This window comes from Talpa occidentalis, unplaced genomic scaffold (assembly GCF_014898055.3).
Source record: "Talpa occidentalis isolate TD23 unplaced genomic scaffold, MPIMG_talOcc4v2.1 talOcc4.5, whole genome shotgun sequence".
Classification (NCBI taxonomy): Eukaryota; Metazoa; Chordata; class Mammalia; order Eulipotyphla; family Talpidae; genus Talpa; species Talpa occidentalis.
Genome location: NW_023604861.1, coordinates 31,431,234 through 31,442,453, shown reverse-complemented (window position 1 = coordinate 31,442,453; position 11,220 = coordinate 31,431,234). Strand labels below are relative to the sequence as shown.

The window sequence follows — 11,220 nt, the reverse complement described above, 5'->3', positions numbered from 1 at the left end:
GCTCTGGAGAAAACTGCCAGGCTAATGACATTTAGAGTGATGACAGAATCATCTGTCAGCCTTCTCTGTAATTCTCTCCAGACCCTGGCAGACAAAAACATTTCACATGCTATAAAAAATTAAGTACCCAAACAATATAAAAATAACTTTAAGGGTCTGATAAAATAAGCCAAAGCACGGACATTGAAAGTTAATGTTTCCCTTTATGTTGAAATTTGCCTTATTCAATTTCACAGATTTTAGAAAATATAATAATTTTTAAAAACCCACTGAGGGCAAAGAGACAAGATTTCCTAAAAGAAGATATAAATAATCATCTAACTGTGATTATGAATCATCTAGATGACAGCAAATATATTTGTTTTACCATTTAGGATGATTTCTGCTGAAAATAACCAAACCCAAAACACAGTGGCTTAAATTTAGGCAGAGTTATGCCAAGTTATGGTTTGATCATGGCCTTTGCTGTCTTTGTCTATGATTCTCTGGTTGGGCCTGGTCATTTTTTGTCTGCTCGTGGTTTCAGAAGTTTGGGTTCTCACGCATGCCCTGAGAGAGTCTTTTAGTTTGAGCATTTCCAGCAAGAATGATAAAATAATTTTCTGCCTGTCCAATCCTTGATATTTGCCCAAAGGGACACAAATTGCTGATTCACTTAAATCAACGCTGCCCTCTCTTCCTAAATGGGAATGTGGTCAACCTTCTCCAGAATTCATGAGATAAGAGAAGAAAAGGGAGTGCTGAATAAAAAGCTGGACAATGTTAAATAAAGCAAAAGAGGTATGGATTCTAGAGAGATGATCAACTACGCTAATTACACCTGCACAAAGTAGAAAACCATTGCTTTATCTCAAGTATGCATAATTTATCTCCTGAAATGCTGTGATGATTCTTTATTGTTCTTATTTTTTAATTTACTTTGTCCACAAACTTCAAAACATATTCTTACTATGTTCTTTTTATTGTAAATTTGATTTAACTTAAGAATTTTCATAATCCCTAGAACCTCATCAAAAAGTATAAATTCTATGCATAGGCATTCAAGTTATTTTTCCGTATTTCTCTTGATTTACTTATGTGCCTTCTGTTCCCTTACTCTGTACATCAGAAATAACATTCCAGAATTATCAACTGCGTATATGTTAACACTTTCTAGCTTCAGTGTACTCGCATGACTTCGTTAGGTCCACGATCATTATTTTACCTTTCTCTGAACTATAATTATCCCCTAATAACCACAACTATTTAAGTGCTTTCTCACTTAGGAAGATTTTCCAAATTCAAAGGCTAGAGTACTATTCAGACCTCTATATACACAGTACCCACAGCTCTTGCAACATTATTTGTAAAGGTTTATTTATTTGTTTTCATGCGAGAAGCTCTACGAAACCTGCTTATTACTAAGAACAAAGACCCTGATGCATAACTGAACTTAATAAATGTTTGCAAAATGACACTACAGAATAGTATACTAATAGTGGTCTCATGTGGTTACATGTTAATTCTCACTCCCAACGTTCCAATTTAACCTGATTTATTTGATGTGTATATATGATTCTCTCCATTTCTTTCTTTCTTTTTATATTTAAAGAGCAGGTTTATTAGGGAAAGGGACAGAAGAGTAAAAGACACTTACATAGACACAAGCGGGCAAGAAGAGCTGCCCCAGAAGCAACAGGTGTGCTGAGAAGAGATGCCCTGCTGAGGGAGGTCAGTGAAGAAAAGCCCCAGCATGGGTGCAGGTCACGGGCAGGCAGGGAGCTGCTGCTTTGCAGAGGGAGAGAGTTGGTGCAAAGAGGCACCTGCATAGGCATGGGTGGGCAGTGGGATTGCTGCTGATTTTCTCAATTTCTTCTCTTGGAATTACCTTCTCATTTTACCTAGCAACTCTAATTGTTATTCATGGCTGGCTCTAATTTAAGAGTGTCACTGTTAGGCAAGAAGTTGTTTATAACTCACGTATCCTTTTTTTTTTTTTTAAGATTTATTTATTTATGCATATAAGAGCTGGGATAAAGCCAGAGGTGTGTGTGTGTGGGGGGGGTGGTGGTGAGAGGATTCACCAGTGACAGAGTGGGGGAACAGAACAGGAGAATTGACTGAAATACACAGCTAAGGGGAACAGTGGGTGAGACAGGAGAGGTCTGCTACACCATGTGGGTATCTCCCTGGCCGGGGATTGAACTCATGCTGCAGCAGCTGTGGACAGCTTCACAGGTGGTCTCTTAACCCCTTGCGCCACCAGCAAGGCCCTAACTCACTTATCCTTATTAAGCTTTTCTGTTATACATTTTTAGAGCAACCTCATTTTTCTCTTCATAGTATCAACTGCATAAAGGTTTATTCAATGCAATTCTTTCTTCATCCACTGTGATATGCACAGGATATGACCTACAGGTCTACTTACCTCTGTATTCTAAGTTTAGTATAGTGCCTGGAAGATATTAGGCATTTAATGTAAATGTTTTAAAATGTAATGACAGTATGAGCCTTTATGATTCTAGGTCTGGAACATTTTAATGTTTATTCTTTCACACTTACAAATTTCTGGTGATTAAATATTTAGTTTTGAAAATTCAAGATAACCCCATTATTTCTGGCTAACACCTTTGTCCATTTGTGATAAGTTTAGTAATTTTAGGCATTCAGAAATTTGAGTCTCCTTTATCTTCTAAGGGAGACTAAGATGAAGGAAACATCTCACTTCTTTTTCTACTGCTCCATTCCTTAATAACTTCCATCTGCTTTTATATTTACCTTGAAGATACAGACATTTAGAGAAGTTGACTGTTCAGGAATTATAGAAAGAAAGAAAAAGTCTCTTCTTCTATTAAATACTTGAATTTATCTTAAGGTTTTGATTACATCTATTTACACTTTCCATCACTGTGATGAATTTTTTTAATATGACTCTGTTTCATTCTTGCACTTGCTGTGTGACTGTCTCCATAAATTCTCTCACATGATAAAATCATGCTCTGAATCCCCGGGACCATGTGTTCTTGATATTCAAAGCCAATGTTGGACCTCACAGCATTTCTACTGTCATATATATATTTTTAAATCAGGTTTTTTTTTTTTTTTGCTGTGGGTTCAACATATCTATTTGGTCCTCATTTGACTCTTTCTAAGCTCTGTTTCCAAAACTTTTAATTAAAATATTCATCAAAATATATTCTGGCTGTGTGAATAGTCAGGAAAAAGATAAAAGTTGGCAAATAATAACTCTATAATATTATTTATTCCACAATGCATTTTCTTCTAACATCCAGACTAGAAAAAAACTTCAAACAAAACACATAGAAGTAATATGTTATGGACACTATTCAAGCAAGAGTCTTGTTACAGCATGAGGAATTGAATTGAGATTCAAATCCTAGTTGGAGAAATTATTCATTGATTGGAAGGAAAATACCTCTACCACAGAAAATGAGGGCTACAGGTAGCTTTAAAATCTATTTTTTATGCTAAAGGATTCCAAAGTTCTCTTCTGAGTTGAATATTCATACATTCCATCAGATTCTTTCTTGGTATTTCCAACATATGTATCCCAGGTGTTTCAAGCAAACATTACCAAAATGGAATAAATGCATAATCCAGTGCTATTTTATTTCAATAAATGGGATAAATACCTGTCCAATTTGACCTTTCTTCTTCTTGCACTTGACCCAAAACTTATTCAAATATTTTAATCTTAAAATAAACTTCAAAATACCACTATCGATTACTCTACAATCTGTACTATACTATATGGACTATTTTTTTCTCTCTTGAAACTAAACTTGTAAGAATTTTCTCTTCATGCTGCTTTACAATCTGTTCATTCCTCAACTTCTGTCCCTCAATTAAATCTCACTTCTACTCTCATCTCATCATTGAAATTGCATATTTTTAAAATTCATATTTTTTTTTAATCATGGCAACCTTAGTTTACAATACTGTATATGGTTTAAGAGTTGAAGTTTATACCTGCTCAGATGTATGTTACTACAGGTTGTCATCACTACATCCCTCCAATAACCTCCACCATAGCTCCCCTTACCAATTTGCTCCCTACTCCATCCTTACTCTCTGCTAATCTCAGTTCTGTAAAATGTATATTTTTCACACTCGTTTTTCATGATCTCTCAAAAACATTCAACACCACTGAAGACTCCATTTCACTTATTAATTTTTAATCACTTTTTAAAATTTTGAAAGCATTTTTATTTTCGTAGAGCTCTTAGGATCTTTCATAAGGTGTTGTAATTAACTTGGAGTGTAGGGGCTAATCATATGACTTCCATATAGTCTAGGGAAGATCATGTTTAGGTTTTTATACTATTAACAATTAAGAACTACTGAAAGTTTTTAATTAGATACTATTTTTATCAATTAGATATAAATATAATATTAAAACACCAGTAATCTAGAGATAAAATACCACTTATTTATTTTTATCCAAACATCTCACTATTAATAAAAATGTATTTTGCTTTGTGTCTGTATGATCAAGTTAGCTTCTTATGTTTTATACTCTATAAGAAAGAAATTAAATCTTAACTTGATATTCCCCAAAGTACATTTGACAGAAATGTTAACTCCCTGAGATGCTTCAAATACAAAATCTGAGTTTATGGCCCATCTATTTGCTGCACATTCTAGCTCATTTTTAGATAGTCACAAAGCTTAAGAATACTGGAGCATCTGCATAAACCACATAAAAGAAAACATAGGAGATACAACACTCCTGGACATCAATCACAAAGATGTATTTAGGGGTACAGCTCCAACGGCAAGGGAAACAAAAGCAAAAATAAACAAATGGAACTATATCAAACTGAAATGTTTTTATGCCTCTAGAGAAAATAGCACAAAAACAAAAAGACAACCTACATCCTGGGGGGAAATATTTATACATCACACAATAACAAAGCGTTGGTTTTTAAAATACATAAATTCTGCCTTGAGTATAGCCTAGGTTTTCTTCCTCTTAAGGACAATGTACTGTTTTACAATCACATAAAGAAACTCTTCTTCAGGCATCTGTCACAGATAGAGGGATCCCTTAGATAGCAGGCACAGCACCAGCCGCAGGAACTACATGACCATCCTTCCTGAATTCAGCACATGACCTGCACTATGGAGTTACAGTGACAATCCCTTGCCCACTCTCTGTGTTGGTGTTGGCTCCTGTCTGAAGAGTCTGTGCTTTTGCCAAACTGGCTACTTCAGTGGTGGTCATGCCTTGCTGGCAAATGATGCCTTCTGTATTAACTAGAGAAGATGGTCTGTCCTTCATAGCCTCTGCTATTTGTTGCCAGTGGACAGATTTACACTTCTGTATTTGCATCTGGCTGGCGGTGACAACAGTCTATGGTTGCTGCATAACGTGTGCTGATCTGTTCCTGCTAGGCCTGCAACTATAATGCTTGTCCTCCCTTTGCCTCCTCCCCCAAAGATCTGGTTCTGTTTTCATGGAACCAATTATAGGGGCTAAAAAAATTCTACATCCCAGACAAAGATATTTACATGATGATCTGACATTATCCATTTTGGGGAATGATAAGGTGGCCAGTAGATATAATTAATGGGTCAGTGATTAACACTGACTTTTTACCATTAATAGACATCCTTAAACCCGCTATTGAATCTGTCCAACAAGCTAATCTGTCAAATATTTGCAATTTGATACATTCTCCTCCATCATCCATCCAAGTTAAAATCCTATCTTCAGAGAGTTTCACTTAGAACATCCTAGAAGACTATGAAGCACTCTCCAGAATGTAGGGAGGATTTGTGGCAGGTGGGACAACTCCAGGTTTTAGACCTGAAAACCTAGACCTAACGTGAAGGAGAAGGACATGCAGCTCCACCTGGTGCTGGTCACATGCAAGTGCAAGACCCTCAGGGCACCTGGTCCAGTTTGCCATGCCTGCCTGGGACTGACTTCTACCGGCCTCAGCCCCTAGTGCCTGGAGGCTTTCACAGGCTCTGAGAGTTGCCAGCTGTTCTGTATGGCTTATTAGTTTCAGCTTGACTTTAATAACTGTTTTTTGTTCAATATATATTCATGGACATACTCACATGCACATGGAGTATATCATTTTCTGATGGAGATACAGGGATATTTAAGCAAGGGCTATTCACAAATACCATCTATAATGCATTAGAAAAAATGAGAAAGGCACAGAAAATTCCTATAACAAGACTAAGTAATAGAGAAAGGTAGAAAGAAATTTCTACTGATATTAATAGAGTAACAAACCTGTCTGTAAATCAGAGAATAGAACATACAAAGAATATTTGACCATGATCTTTAAAGTGGAAAAGATTTTGACAAGAAAAGTGGGGTATTTGTGGAAAATAGATAAGGTTAGAGTCTTAAAATGTGGAAAACTGTCCAATTAAAAATTCTAAAATGCATAAATAGGAGTTAAAATTTATATGTTGTAGCTGTTTTTTCTCTGAAGTTTTTTTCTGTCTTTCTAATACTGTTATGTTTGCCTAATATGGGTTTCTCACCATGACTGTAAGTCAGCATTTCCCAGGTGTCTGGCTTTGACTTTCTCACCATGCACACTCATCCTTACTGCTGACATTCACAATGACTTTAAGAAAAACATAAAGGCTGATGACTCCCATTCCAGATTGGCTTCTTAAACTCCAGACCATTTTACCAAATGTCTCCTAGATGTCTCCCAATGAATGCCCAATAATAATTCTAAAAGCATTATGTCCATCATTTCCCCAGAAATCTATGTTGCCCTGAGTTCCCTAACTTAATCTATGGCAATAAAAACTTGAGAAAAACAATAAGGAGGAATCCCTAGGCAACAATAATAATCATATGATGTCACATCTCTAGACAATTTAGAATATCCCTCAGAAATTTTCCACACAGAGGAAATGAGAGCGAGGGATAGCAATCCATTCTAAAGATAGTTATACTGGCAGTGGAATTTCCCTGAGATGTGACTCTGTGGAGAAGTAGGAAAAAAACAGCAAAATATATTTTCAGCTTTAAAGGGAGGCACACACGACTAGCTACATATTTTGCAATGTCCAGTGTAAAGGGAAAACAAAGGTTTCTTATTCAAAAATTAGTAAGAATTTTAGATCAACAGCAGAGTGTTCTAAACATGGGACCCTTCCAAGTTCAAACCTGGGCCCACACATCCTGAAGGTACCCCTAGTTGTAGCCCCTGTAAGCTGTAGTTGGGTTGGAGTTATAAAGTATCTGCGGTTCATATTAAAGAAACGTAGGTTGTGTTAAAAATAGGAAAGTAGTCAAAAAGAAATGTTAAGGAAATGAAAAAGAGAGGTGAGCTGTGAATGAGGAAAAATATGACTTAGAAGTCTTCATTATACTGAATTTCCTCTATCCAGCTCCACCATGTAATCACTCAGAGATGATATGAAATAGTTTTGTAAATATGCACAATTAAGGAACTGTGTGTTTTTTTAAAGAAAACCTGTGTTTATTTTAAAGAAAATGTTCATGTAGTTTTTAAATGCCTTGTTTTAATTCTGACATCTTATCTTCAGCTTCCTTCATGATAACCTCAAAAAAAATTGTATTATTTCTATGCAGAATCTATTCCACTATTATTTAATTCCCTCCACTTTCCTTTAGTGATCCAAAATCTTCCATTATCAATCATGCTATCTTTCAAGAAATATTGAAAGAATCCTCTTTTGCTTTATTCACTTTCAGTGCAACACATCATGTCATCAACTGTGACTTTTCAGTCAATGCATTTAGTTGCTTTCAGTTTTATTTCATTATTTACTCTTCTCAGTGCTTGAACTATTTTCTCAGATTGAAGCAAATTAGGCATTAATGCAATATATGTCTAGTAAGACATATATAAAAAAATTCTATGAATATTTGTGATACATTTGTGATCATTGTTGACATATATGCACCCCCCACTGGTCCAGTTTTGATCCCTCATCATTGGAACCTGTCAATCATTCTAAATTGTATATGGGTTATATAATACGAGGATATTTCCCAGAGGCTAAAGCAACTGGAAGCCTTGGGTAAATCGAAAAACAAACTAATAAAGAAAGAAATTAGACAAAAGCATGACAGAATGTGCCATCCTATAATTCTTACTATTTGAATTTTCAGTTGTACATAAAGGAAAAAATTCTATCATTAAGACTCTGATGGCAAAGTGATTTTTAAATTCATTCACTTTGACAACATAAATAAGGCAAATTAAATATCTGAATGATGCCAGGGAGAAAAAACGATCTAAGACCATGCATTCAGTAATATTGATAGGGCTTTTTAAAAAAAAAAGTTTTAATAAGGGGTGTATATGCATATATAAATATTTTGAGGCATAATTTTAATAATATAATATAACAAATGAGATTTTCTATAATTCTAGCCTTGTTTGCATTGTTTACTATTCTACTCATGTGCCACTTAGCTATATCTAGAATTTCTTTTACTTTTCATACAAACTTATAAAAATGTTTATTAGAGAACATGTTTTAAAATTCAAAAAAAGAAATTAACAAACAACCACAACCACATATAATTTTCATTTTTCACAAATTAATTCTTATAAAGAGAAGCAAATACCTGTTTTTATTATCATGAAAATTCTACAAGGTCTTAAATATTTAGTTCTAAATCATGTGCATAACACCATGGTCATAGTTTTCCAATATTTTATCAGTTCACCATGAGTTTCAAATTCATGCTTATTCTGCAGGAACTAAGATATAAAGCTATAAAATTTTGTAGTAACTACACAAACATCATCCAAATTATAAGCTATAGAAGAATTTGTATGTGTTTGTTACTGTATTTTTATCTGACTTGTTTCTACTTTGTGAGAATGTGATGATATATAAAGTCTGATATATTTCATATTTTGTGAATCACAACTCATTGAAAAATGACCTAGTTCAGGTATGTGATGTGTTAATCACATGTCCAGTGTAACAAACATTTTACCACAGATGCTGGCTTCCCTAGTGCTACATTCTCATTCTTCACATATTTTTGTGTACATGTGTGTTTGCTACTGTTTGAGAGCATTTGTGTCTTGCCCTTGCAAGGCATAGCAGAGAAAAGCATCCTTAACTTAAAATCAGCACAAGAACATAATCTCAGAAGATGATTCATCGAAAAGTGGGGAGAGTCTCACATTTCTGGTACTTTGCATGAATTTTACATAAGTATTACATCTTAATGGCTAAAATAAAACAAAAGAAGCAGATAAGGAAAGCAAGATGAGTGTGGCGGTCTTACCCAGAGATGAAGGTACATCTGTAGCAAAGGGAAGGTAAAATGTATGAAAAAGTCCCAACTATAAATATGTACTGCAATTAATAATGCTTCATAAGCATAATCAACATAAAATAAATTTTGCCTGTAACTCTGTGTGTGCCTGACTTTCCAACCTTTTTCTGCCATCTTTCTGTGCTGCCATAATGGTGCAGCTGACACTGCTGGCTGATGCTCTCCCAAGCAACAACAATGTCGAAAAGACAAGCCAATACCGGGTTCTTATTAGGCTTTTCTCTGAAGTCATTGGTTTCTAACTATGATCATCAAGCATGGTTATATTGGTGATTTTGAAATCACTGATGATCACAGAGCTGGGGAAATTGCTGTGAATATCACTGGCAGGTTAAACAAGTGTGGAGTGATCAGTCCCAGATTTGCTGTGCAACTCAAAGTTCTAGAAAAATAGCAAAATAAACTGCTCTTGTTCTGTTAGTTTGGTTTCATTGTACTAACAACTTCAGTGGCTGTTAGTACCATGAAGAAACAAGGCAAAAACACACAGGAGGGAAAATGTTGGGATTATTTTTCTAGGGATGTAATATATATATTCAAATAAAATGCCTCAATGGCATAAATAAATAAATTTAGTATATCAGCAGGGGATTGTGGCTTAGAGGAATACATTTTACTGGTTTAATATTAATGTATATTTATTTGAGGGGCTACATTAATTAAAGTCAAGAGCAATGAGTTCATGAAAAAATCTTATATCTCTAACAAAGTAAACAGGAAATGATGGAATAAAGAAAAAATAAAGAAATTTGCAAAATATACATTTCATGATTCTTAAGGAATCATGTGTCAAAATTTGTGAGCCATAACTAAAGCAGTACTTGTAAAAAAAAAAAAAAAAAAGTGTACCTTAACATGTAATTCACAAGTAAAATGTGTCTACTATATAGTCACTTCAGTGGCAAAAGTGAAAAACAAAACAAAAAAGATAATAGCAAGCATTAGCAAGAATGTGAATTCAAATAAAAAAAAACAAATTGACAAAATAAATTGGTGCAATTGTTTTAGGAAAATATTGTATCTTAGTGTTATCTTTCAATGTTGAGTACTTGAATATCTTTTTTTTTAAGATTTATTTATTTATGCATGCAAGAACTGGGGTACAGGCCAGAGGTTTGGGGGGTGAGAGGATTCACCAGACATAGAGTGGGGAACAGAACAGGCAGACTGACTGAAATATACTGCTGAGGGAGCAGCGGATGAAACAGGAGAGGTCTGCTGCACCCTGGCTGGGGATTGAACTCGTGCTTCATTGACTGCAGATTGCTTCACAGGTTGCGTCTTAACCCCTTGTGCCACCAGGGAGACCCAAGTACTTGAATATCTTTTAACTTAACAAATACACTCCTAAATGCATGCTTAATAGAAATGTAACATGTTAGCTATAAGATGAATTGTCTCATGAAAGTTAGTCACTTCAATGACTGCTTAGATGTACAGGAAATTTGGAGAGTTGTTTTCTTATTATAGTATATTATCTCTATTCTGACTGACACAGGAACTTTCTTACTACATTATGTTTTATTTTCCCCTATGGCAACAAGTGGCATCTCCTTTAAAACTAAGAAATCTTGCATTTTCTTTGCACAGATAAGGGAGCCAGCTAGCTAGCTAGCTAGTGCTGTTGACCATACTTGCAAAAGACTCTAAGTGCAAGAGTAGATGGAGAAAGCAGGCAGAGGCCTTGGAACTTGTAATTCTGGTTTATGCTCTCTCATTTATTCCTTCTTCAGTGAATTAAACATTTTCTGTCTTGAAGTAAGAGACAAGAGTTGTAATTCATGCAGTTTTCCTCCATTATAGTAGCCTGTTCCCATTCATGAAAACCTTAGCATGTTTCTTAATGTGTCCACTTACGTTTTCCTTAGTACAAGAACAGATTCACTTAGTGGTGTAAACATGACTGTGAACCAAAG

At 35.0% G+C, this 11,220-nt stretch overlaps 1 pseudogene; it reads left to right on the top strand.

Moving 5' to 3' along the window:
- Window positions 1-9,432: 9,432 nt before the first annotated feature.
- On the top strand, window positions 9,433-9,823 carry LOC119259615 (40S ribosomal protein S15a-like; annotated as a pseudogene).
- Window positions 9,824-11,220: the final 1,397 nt, after the last annotated feature.